Source organism: Ambystoma mexicanum, chromosome 14, assembly GCF_040938575.1.
Source record: "Ambystoma mexicanum isolate Mex_15411 chromosome 14, UKY_AmexF1_1, whole genome shotgun sequence".
NCBI lineage: Eukaryota > Metazoa > Chordata > Amphibia > Caudata > Ambystomatidae > Ambystoma > Ambystoma mexicanum.
This window is the reverse complement of record NC_090940.1, coordinates 85,879,871-85,889,813: the sequence shown is the minus strand read 5'-3', so window position 1 is coordinate 85,889,813 and position 9,943 is coordinate 85,879,871.

Here is a 9,943-nt window from a genome sequence, read left to right as displayed (position 1 = left end):
GGGAAGGGAGAGAAGTGAAAGGGAGAGGAAAAAGGTAGAGAGAGAGAGAGAGAGAGACAAGGGAAGAAATAGAGGTGAAAGAGAGAGGAAAGAGAGAGTGTGTGAGAGAGACAGAAAGAGAGAGAAAGAGAGAGAGAGAGAGAGAGAGAGAGAGAGAGAGAGAGAGAGAGAGAGAGAGAAATATGGAGAGAGACTGGTGGAGAACCCCTGGTGAAATCAACCTGAAGATCAAAAGTAGAGAATCATTTAGAAATTCCCTTAGAGCGCCAGACAGAGAAGCCAACAGCTTTTAGGTTTTCAATAGAGAAAATAAAGACAGTAGGTGCCACTTTGCTTTAGGATACATCACAGGCATAATCAGGGTTAGGGACGCCTGGCCTAGAATGGAAGGAGCCCACATGGAGGCCGAGAGTCATGGGGACCCCACTTAGTCTCACATGTCCCAGTCTCCCTGAAAAATGAATTCAAAATTCCAATAAAGCATGATAAACCAGACATCTATGCCTGTGGATTATTGAAGTTACATGTGGGGGTCATTCCGACCCTGGCGGTAGGGGGTTAACGGCGCCGGTAGAGCTGCTGGTGCCATTAACCCCCTACTGCCTCATTATGAGGTCCGCTCGCGGGACCCGCTAAGGACGTCTGGTAAAACCAGGCATCCTTAGCGGGTCCCACAAGCAGACCAGCATGCTAACAACGGACCCGTCATTAACGGACCCATTGTTAGCATGCTCCCCATTCCCATTGAGCTCTATGGGGGCTCGAATGGGAATGGGGATGCACAGGGTCTGGGTTCACTGAATGGGGAAATACTGGGCCCTCCAAGGTCGGAAATGGCCCAGTATTTCCCCATTCAGGGAACCCGAACCTGGTACTCGCTTTGGGGGTAGCCATGCTGCTAAAAGCTCGGAATGAAGTGTGTCAGAGATGGAGTGTGACAAATCAATTTCCATCAAGAGTGAGAAATTGTTTCATTTTTTCAGAGGACTGACAAGATGATATTTCCCTTTTTGTTGTGATCCTTAAATAAATATGATCAAGAACACTGAAGTCCCAGGGTCTCGCTGTAAGAATCCCTTTTAGCACTGAACAAAGAAGGCAATGGTGACTTCGTGAAATTAAAGTGTGTGATGAATGTCGTTATAAACGCAGGATAATAGGCATGAGGCAGGAGAAATAACTAGAAGGCAGAAGGTAGGGAACATACGATGTAATCTATAAATGTCTGGCGGAAATTTTCGCTACAAACAGAACTTCGCCTTGTTATGTAGAAAAAGTAAAGAATTGTATGCCACTTGACTTGGGAAGAATCATTCTATTAAATGTATTTAGAGCTTTTACATATGGCTGACTGCCAACATAGTATCGCTTCAGAGACCAAAGGTACAATGGCTAAGAAGGAAAGATAAGGGAAGAATTAATATGAGAGTATAGGGACTTTTGCCCGCAATCCATTGATCATGGGCAAAGAAGACAAAATACTATTGCCGCCTTCTGGCCTGATGGCCAAGCATCACCCCTCACCACACACGAGTGAGTGCAGGGGTTGACAGGGGCAGCCAGGATGGAAGAGGGAAGTCGTGGGCAGCAGATGAGGAAAGTGTGTTTGTGTGTGGAGGGCGGGGTCGTTTTTGACTGCAATGTTTGTTGCAGGAGAATGGAAGGGGCCAAGGAGCAAAGGCAGGTTTGAGCGGTGAAGCCCCACCTCCCCGATTCAACAAGGCTGGGGTGGGGGAGCAGCTCATAGGGCAGTGCTGGGGATAAAACCCCTGAAATTGTCATAATCCAGGCAGTTGAAGCCCGAGCAAAATCAGGCAAAAAAAAAAAACACCCTTTTTTCAGGGCGGTCTTCAACAGTGGGGATTGTGGCATAGAACCAATATGAGAGAACTAGAAAGTATTAAGACCTGTATGGAATAATGAACAGGTGAATTTGCAATACTTGTCTGAACTTCATACATACTGGATATGATTTGAAGCAGAGATGCAATTGTAAAGAGTTCCAAAGGGAATAGACTTAAGGAAGAGCTCATCTAGCAGGTTATTGAATGTTGGTCTCAACCACCTAGTCAGTTCGTAGGGTGGCTCTACTTGCTACTTAGCTTGGAGGACAATTGATAACAGCTACCTAGAGCAAAGTAGAGACTGAAAATAACGACAAATCTCCAAGGAGCAATATGCATCAGAAGAAGCTCCATTTAAATGACAAACATGGCATTGGAATTGATTACTTTAGAAAGGCATACAGGAGTAAAACCAACAACGCTTTTGTTAAAACTGCAGCAAGGTGGGAAAATTCGCAACTAAGTGTGCACTGCAAAATAATGAAATCCTGGAAAGGATAAGAGCTTGATAGAAGGGAATACATTGGTAATTTGATGGGGGAAGGGCGCACAGACGCATGCACAGAAAAGTGGCAGCTTTATGCGCATTATGGCTACTTTATGTACACGGATACTGAAATCAGAAGGCGACTATATTATAGAGGGGCAAGAGGGAACAGAGAGATACAATTCTAAAAAATGAGAGATTTGGGTGGTGCCCCTTCCTCCCCCCTCCCCCTTAACTGCTAAGGGTGTCTACGTTCGTCCGGAATTCCGGAAAGAACCACTGTAGTCTCTGCCCACTCCAGCAGCCACTGTGAGCAGACTGCGAGACTATGACCCACTTTCTATTTCTGTGTCTGCTCTACTCTGCTTTAGGGATTAGATTACTAAAGCCTTTTCTTCCAGAATCATGGAACAGGAGACATAACACAAGCAATGGCATTCATGCTTTGAACAGAAGGGACATTAGATAACCTTTTTTTGCAGACATCACATGAGGAATGTGTGAGAGGAGCGAGATTGGGAGTACATTAACTTGTATTTGAAATGAGAGGGGCACTGTATCATAGTTTAGCATTTGAAAAATAAAAGAATGACAAAACTATTTTAAGAATTGTTCTATTGTATGCACAGTATATATAGCCACTAGATTTATAAGCACCCTGAGTGTCCTTCACCAAAGTCTGGTTAAAACAAGCATTGGCAAAGCCAACAGTTCTGGCTTGTGTATAAGTATTATGCATTTGCCAGGGACTGCTATTAGATTCCCAGGTCCTGGCAAGCGCCTTTCCCATTCCTACACAAAGCCCAAACTGTTGCCATTGCCAATGCTTGTTTTTACTTGTGAAGAAGGATGGTCGAATCCTGCCTCTGTTCCCCCTCCGACAAGACACATGGCCCGGAAGAAGAACTCCAAATACCACGATCGCCCATACCATTTCGGACGATTCCTAGTGCTCCCATGGCAGACAAATATGCAGAAAGGTACCCACTCCGCCATCTATCAGTGTAAATATGTAAATTGGATATCTCTGCACTATTGTAAATTTGTGACATTGTAATGCCCAGTTCTTGTAACATTGTAAGTTTCGCATATTCTTTTTCTGCTGCGCCCGGTTACCTCAGTGTCTGGCACGCATTATAAATAAATAAACAAACAAACAAACAAACCATTGTCATGACCCTTGCCCCTGGCCCTCACTGGCAAGTCAGCCTTCCAGTTAGGGCCAGGTCAAAGGCCTTAAAACCTCATCCAAGATTCTGTTCGAGTCAGTCCTGGCACCAGGCTCATAACCACCATGAAGACCAACATTAAAATGGGACTATTTACTTGGGACCATTTAACTTCGGGGGGTTCAGCCAACATGGAGGCACACACATAGCTCAGTTACAAGCAACTGAGCTATGCGGTCTAGTCTTTTGGGTGTGGCAGGCCTGGTACTACTTTACCTGGACTACTTTGGGTGTGGCAGGCCTGGGACTATTTTACCTGGACTACTTTACCTGGGACTATTTAAACAACACCCAAAGAGCAGAACATGCTTTGCGTTATTCTGCTGTGGGCAGCGTAACGCTCACCGTGTCCAGTTCTTTGATGCCAGTTTACCTGGAACCAAGGACCTGCAGAGAGAGAAAGAACACTACAAAACTTACCTGGAACAGCATCCTGTCTTCAATCCATCGCTGACTTCAGTTCCACTCACCTGAAGGTACAAACTCCATCATCCCGCACTGCATGCATCCTGGAAAGAGGAGAAAAAAAGACGGCATTAGTAAGCGTTTACTCACGTTTCCTCCCGAATGAAGACAGCCACACAATTCTTACCTGGGTAGTCATCTCCTGGTCAGTATCATTGCTGGAACATTACAGCGCTCGGCGAGGAACATCACAACCTGCAAGGAGAGAAAAAACACAGGTTAGCAATATAAAAGGCGAAACAGCGCCGCGCATCGTTTACTCACCGGACAGCATCGCGCACACCGCGCTTTCGCCTACCGGCCCATGCTCATCTTCAAACTGCATGACAACACCAAAATACCTTTCCATACCTAAAAGGAAAGAAGCAAGACATTATTATTCGAACCAAGAGGAACATAAGAACTGCATATAAAGACTGTAAAGCAGCAAACTTAAGGAGTCGCAGCAGGCCTGGATTGCCACAGGGGGGCTTGCACCAGTGAAGTAACTTGGTCGCTGCTTGCCCCCCACATCTACGCGCCCCTGCCACGAGGAGCAGGACGGAGAATCCACCTTTTACAATATTAAGACCCATCTTTAACCAGAGGCCTTACCAAGGGACCGGGAGAGGGTTCGAGAGTGCAAATCATCCAACCAGGGCTGGGTGGCGTCCCCGAGGATACCAGGTGAGCGTAACACCATACAGTCCAGGAGCAGTGCAAACATTGCCTAGAGTGGATGAGGACCCTCAAACAGTGACTAAGGAGACTTCAATTTACAGTATCGACTAAAGCGCCAAGAAGCCAAACTACTGACATCGTTAGAGACACCATGACATAGCAGCGTTAGACATGAAGCACATGTACCATCCGCACATCGGGACACAAAACACACACCCAAGAGGACGGATACATTTACATACTGCCTTTGCCTTATTATTTTTGTTGTTAGCTTTACTGTAGTAACGCAGAAATCGCAAGAAGCAAGAGACCTTGAACACGCTTGCAGATGCTTACATGCAACTAACCTAATGGAACTGCAGGAGCACCTATGGGACATGGCAGAGCCAACGTATTGTTAACATATGGAGGACTATAGAATAATATAAACGTGTAGAAGCCATGCCATGGCGTAGGAAAATCACAGTAGGTCACAAATGCCTCAGCAGGGGCTGAGGTGAGCTGAATTCAGGCGCAAACGTGTGAGACAGGGACGGCTGCCAAGGCCACCAAGATACGAGTGACATTCCATTCCCTGAACTACATTAACACCAGCCATGGTAAATGTGAATAATCCTTCACAAATTCAGACTAATTTGGAGCTGCAGAGCTTGAGAATACCGTCTCTGGACATGTGACTGGCCAAGCAGATGATGAATTGAAACCAGCAGCTGGGATCGAAGAACACTCTCACGCAGACAGACAAGGGCTTGCAACAAAGTAGTTACATTGGGAGACGAGTGTTGCATGGTGAGAACGCGCACTCTCATGGTCTTTGGTGGTGCACACGAGTTACAATGCAGACACATCGGTATACTTATTACCTTCAGAAGGTACACCTCAAGCTGAGAACCATTTCAAATCCCAGGCCTAGGGAGACCAACTCTAGCCACTCACAGGGGTGGGTAGGAATGGGCAAGAACCAATGACAAGACCCTCACACTGCAACATTGTAGAGTATCTTGTAATTGGTGACGGGCCAGGACAGCCACCTGACATGCAAGAGCCAGTGAATTAACCTGTATAAGGACTTATATAGGGGGGGTACCACTCAACGCCCGACCCCAGTCATAATAGGCTTTCTGGAGAAGGGCCCAGGTTGTAGAGTCACCATGACATCATTTGGGTACAAAACTGGCCTGTGAACCAGAGATCACTGAGAAGTTCCTGGATTTCTTCTATCTGTGTACTGATTGATCCCTGTTGGCTTTGGCTGTAATAAACCGCAGTGTGAACTTGCAGTCCGTCTGGGCCTGCATTCTGTCATGATGCCTACCTCTAAGGAGCCAGGCCGGGCCCAGCAACCCCAGAGGCAGACATCATTTTCCCCAGGGAAATCTCAGCGGGCCCAAGTCGGGGCTCTTTGGACTCAGTCCTGGCGCCTTAGGCGCCAGGCTCATAGCGGACCCCAATCCTGGCGCCTTAGGCGCCAGGCTCATAGAAGAGGATATGTGTTTAAGTGCTTGGGTGCACACTTACCTGATGCAGACCTTGCTGCTTCATCCAGGCCCTCTTGAGGCCTGAATGGGACTACTTAACCTGTAGGACTACTTCACCACCCGGGTGTGGTCGGGGAAGGATACATACCTGATTGGTGGAAGGATACATACCAGGAACTTCTTCCAAGGCTATTTAAACCCCACCCAAACAGCCACACATGCTTCGCGTTGTTCTGCACCTAGCAGCTGGACGCTCACCGTGTCAGCTCCTGCATCCTGACTTCAGCCACGCCTGCCAGCACCCTGGAACACCTGCAAGGGGAGAAAGGAAGAGAATAGGAGAAGAAAAGCCCTTACCTGCTAAATCTGCATCCCGGAGTCATTTCTCCAACGGCCCTGAAAAGGAAGACATCATTTTAAAGGCATTTCGTTTCGATCGCTGCAGCGCAGCATTTTACTCACCTTTGCAAGGCACTTCCATCTTCAGCAGCGATCTTCCGGATTCAGCTACGCCCCGGCGCCTAGAGGAAAAAAGACAAGAACAAAGGTGAGAGGGAGAAAAGGAATAAGGAAAGCTCAGTTTCCTTTTAAGTCTTACCTGTTAGATTATTCCCACTGCATTTCGGGTCCTGCCGCTTCCTGGCATCTCCGGACCCCGGCCCCTATGGGGAAAAAAGACCAAGACATTGAATGAGCGAATGCAAAGACATTACCTGAGCGCTCATCCAGAACTGTTTCACTTCGGGTCGGCGCCATATCTCCGGCACTCCGAACCCCGGCCCCTAAGGGGAAAAAGACATAAGCATTAGCGCTTGCTGCAATTAGACAACGAACATTATTATTAAGCTTGAACTTTTGAACAGAACTTTTACAGCGCCTTACCTGAACAGTCAAGCTTACCTGAACTCCATTCAATCCACTATCCAGTGAAGTAACTGGGTTTCAACGCGCCCCTGCATCAGAAGCAGGATGGAGAGCTCATCCTTCCAAACCCTAAGGTGAGGCTTCACGGGGGAATCGTCGAGGGTCGGAAGGGAGTGGGAGGCTTGAGCATTGTTCCACAGTTGGTAATACTCCCTTTTCACGCACAGGAGGGTATCCAACGAGCCAGGGAAGCCAGAATAGAGGGGCCCTTCCTGTCCATCTTCAGAGTTCTGCGCCTTCGACGCCGCGCCTCTGTGGGAACCAGGTGAGCGTTACAGAACGCGAAGCCTTACCACAATTTCCCACCTGGGCGCTATGGAGACTTCCGAGACAGATCAGCTGGCCCAACTTTTAGGGGAATTACGGGCAGAAGTGCACTCAGCCCGCCAGGAGACTAATGCTCTCAGAAGGGAACTAATCCTATCCAAGGAAAGAACTGATGATCTGGCCAAAAGGTTATTGCAGGGCCAGGCAGAGCACACTCCTTTACCTGTTTCCGGAGATATTTCTACAACAATGGGTTCGAATAACCCGGTACAAATCAATCTACCTGGACACATGCCTTTGGCCCCGCCGGAACGTTTTGCGGGGGATCCCAAGAAATATGCCGTTTTTATGAACCAATGCCGTTTACACTTTTTATGCAGGCCCGGGGCCTTCCCCAACGACCAGACCAAAGTAGCCTTTGTACTATCTTACCTCAGTGGCTGTGCTGCCGATTTGTCTATTCCATTGGTAAATCAGGATGATCCCATTCTCCGGGATTTCCAGGGCTTCCAGGCCAGCATGGGAAGATTGTTCGCTCGACACTCGCAGGGACAGGCCCTTGACAACGAACTGCTATCCTTACGACAAGGTAATCAGGATCTTTTGTCCTATATCGCCACCTTTAATAGACTAGTTGTGGAAACCGGATGGCCTGAAAATAAAAGGATCACATTGTTTCATCGAGGCCTGCGCGGAGAGCTTAAAGATGTTATAGCTCAGATAGTAGATCCACCCCAGGCCTGCGCAGACTACATAGACTTAGTGGTTCAACTTGATCACAGACTTCAAAATAGAAAAGCAGATCGGCCCAAGTATGAAACCAGAGTACCTATCAAGACCCACGTTAACTCCAAGAGTACTGACGTTTCCGAACCTATGCAAATTGGCAGTGTTAAAGGACCATTAACGCAGAAGGAACGAGAGAGAAGGCGACAAATGCAACTTTGTCTGTATTGCGGAACTTCCGGTCACTTTCTTCAAAGTTGTGCAGTTAAACCACCCAAGAAGGTGGTTGGAGCCACTGATAACGAGTTATTGACACCTGGTTCGGGAAACGACCTAGCCCGACAAGCGTAGGGGTCCGCTTGCCGAGCTTGAAAACAAACTCTTTGACATCGCATTTTGTCATGGCAATGGTGCTTGTGAACCCAAAACAGCCTCAGCAGTTGCATGCTATAAAAGCATACATAGACAGTGGAGCTATTGGAAATTACATAGACCGTGAATTGGCTTCCAGGATTAAGCTTCCTCTCCGCCCGAAAGTAACCCAAGATGTAATTACTACAGTTGATGGAACCGAAATAGCCTCAGGGCCTGTAACGCATTCCACAGTTGAAATCACTCTGGTGGGCCAGGACGGACATCGGGAAGCAATCGTGTTTGATGTGATCAAGGCCCCACAATTTCAAGTACTTCTTGGAATCCCTTGGTTAGAAACACATAATCCGAGAATAGACTGGCGAGCAAAGAAGATAACTTTTCCTGATTGTGAACCAACCTGTTACCCAAGGAATCCAGCTATGGGTCTAGCCTCTGTAACTTCCACCCCTGTACAGCTACCATCTGAATACCAAGAATTCCAAGACGTTTTTCAGAAAGAGCAGGCTAACACCTTACCTCCCCATCGATCTTACGATTGCCAAATCGACTTGGTACCCAATGCACAACTACCTTGTAGTAGGATTTATGCTCTTACTGAACCTGAGAACCTGCATTTGCGCCAGTATTTGGATCAATACCTGGCCAATGGTTTCATTCGCCCATCAAAGTCACCAGTCTCTTCCGCTTTGTTCTTCGTACCTAAAAAGGAAGGAGACCTTAGGGCCTGTATTGACTACCGCGCCCTAAATCAGATAACGATTAAGAATCGTTACCCTTTGCCCCTGATACCTGAGCTTATCGACCAAGTAAAAGATGCTCGTGTGTACACCAAGCTAGATCTCCGAGGAGCTTACCACCTGGTACGTATAAAAGAGGGCGACGAGTGGAAGACTGCATTCCGCACCAAATTTGGGCTCTTCGAATATCAAGTAATGCCCTTCGGTTTGTGCAACGCACCTGCCGCCTTTCAGTACTTCATGAATGATGTTCTTCGGGAACTTATCGATGTTTGTGTCATCGTTTATATTGACGACATCCTGGTGTATTCCTCCTCAGAATCTGATCACAGAAACCATGTTAGGGCAGTTCTTGAGAAATTGCGCCAGCACAAATTATTTGCCAAGCTCGAAAAATGCGTTTTTCATACCACAGAAGTGGAGTTTCTCGGATTCATCCTGACACCTCAAGGAATCCGAATGGACTCGCGGAAAGTGGACGCCATTCTCAAATGGCCATCTCCTAGCTCTGTGAAGGGAGTGCAAAGCATGCTTGGCTTTGCCAATTTCTATCGAAGGTTCATCCCGGAATTTTCTCGAACTGTTCAACCCATCACAGTTCTCCTAAAGAAAAATAAACGCTTTGAATGGACTCTTGAGGCTGAACAAGCCTTTCAGGACCTGAAAACCAAATTCACCTCTGCACCTGTATTGAAGCACCCGCGCCCAGATCTCCCTTACATCGTGGAAACCGATGCATCCAGTTCGGCCA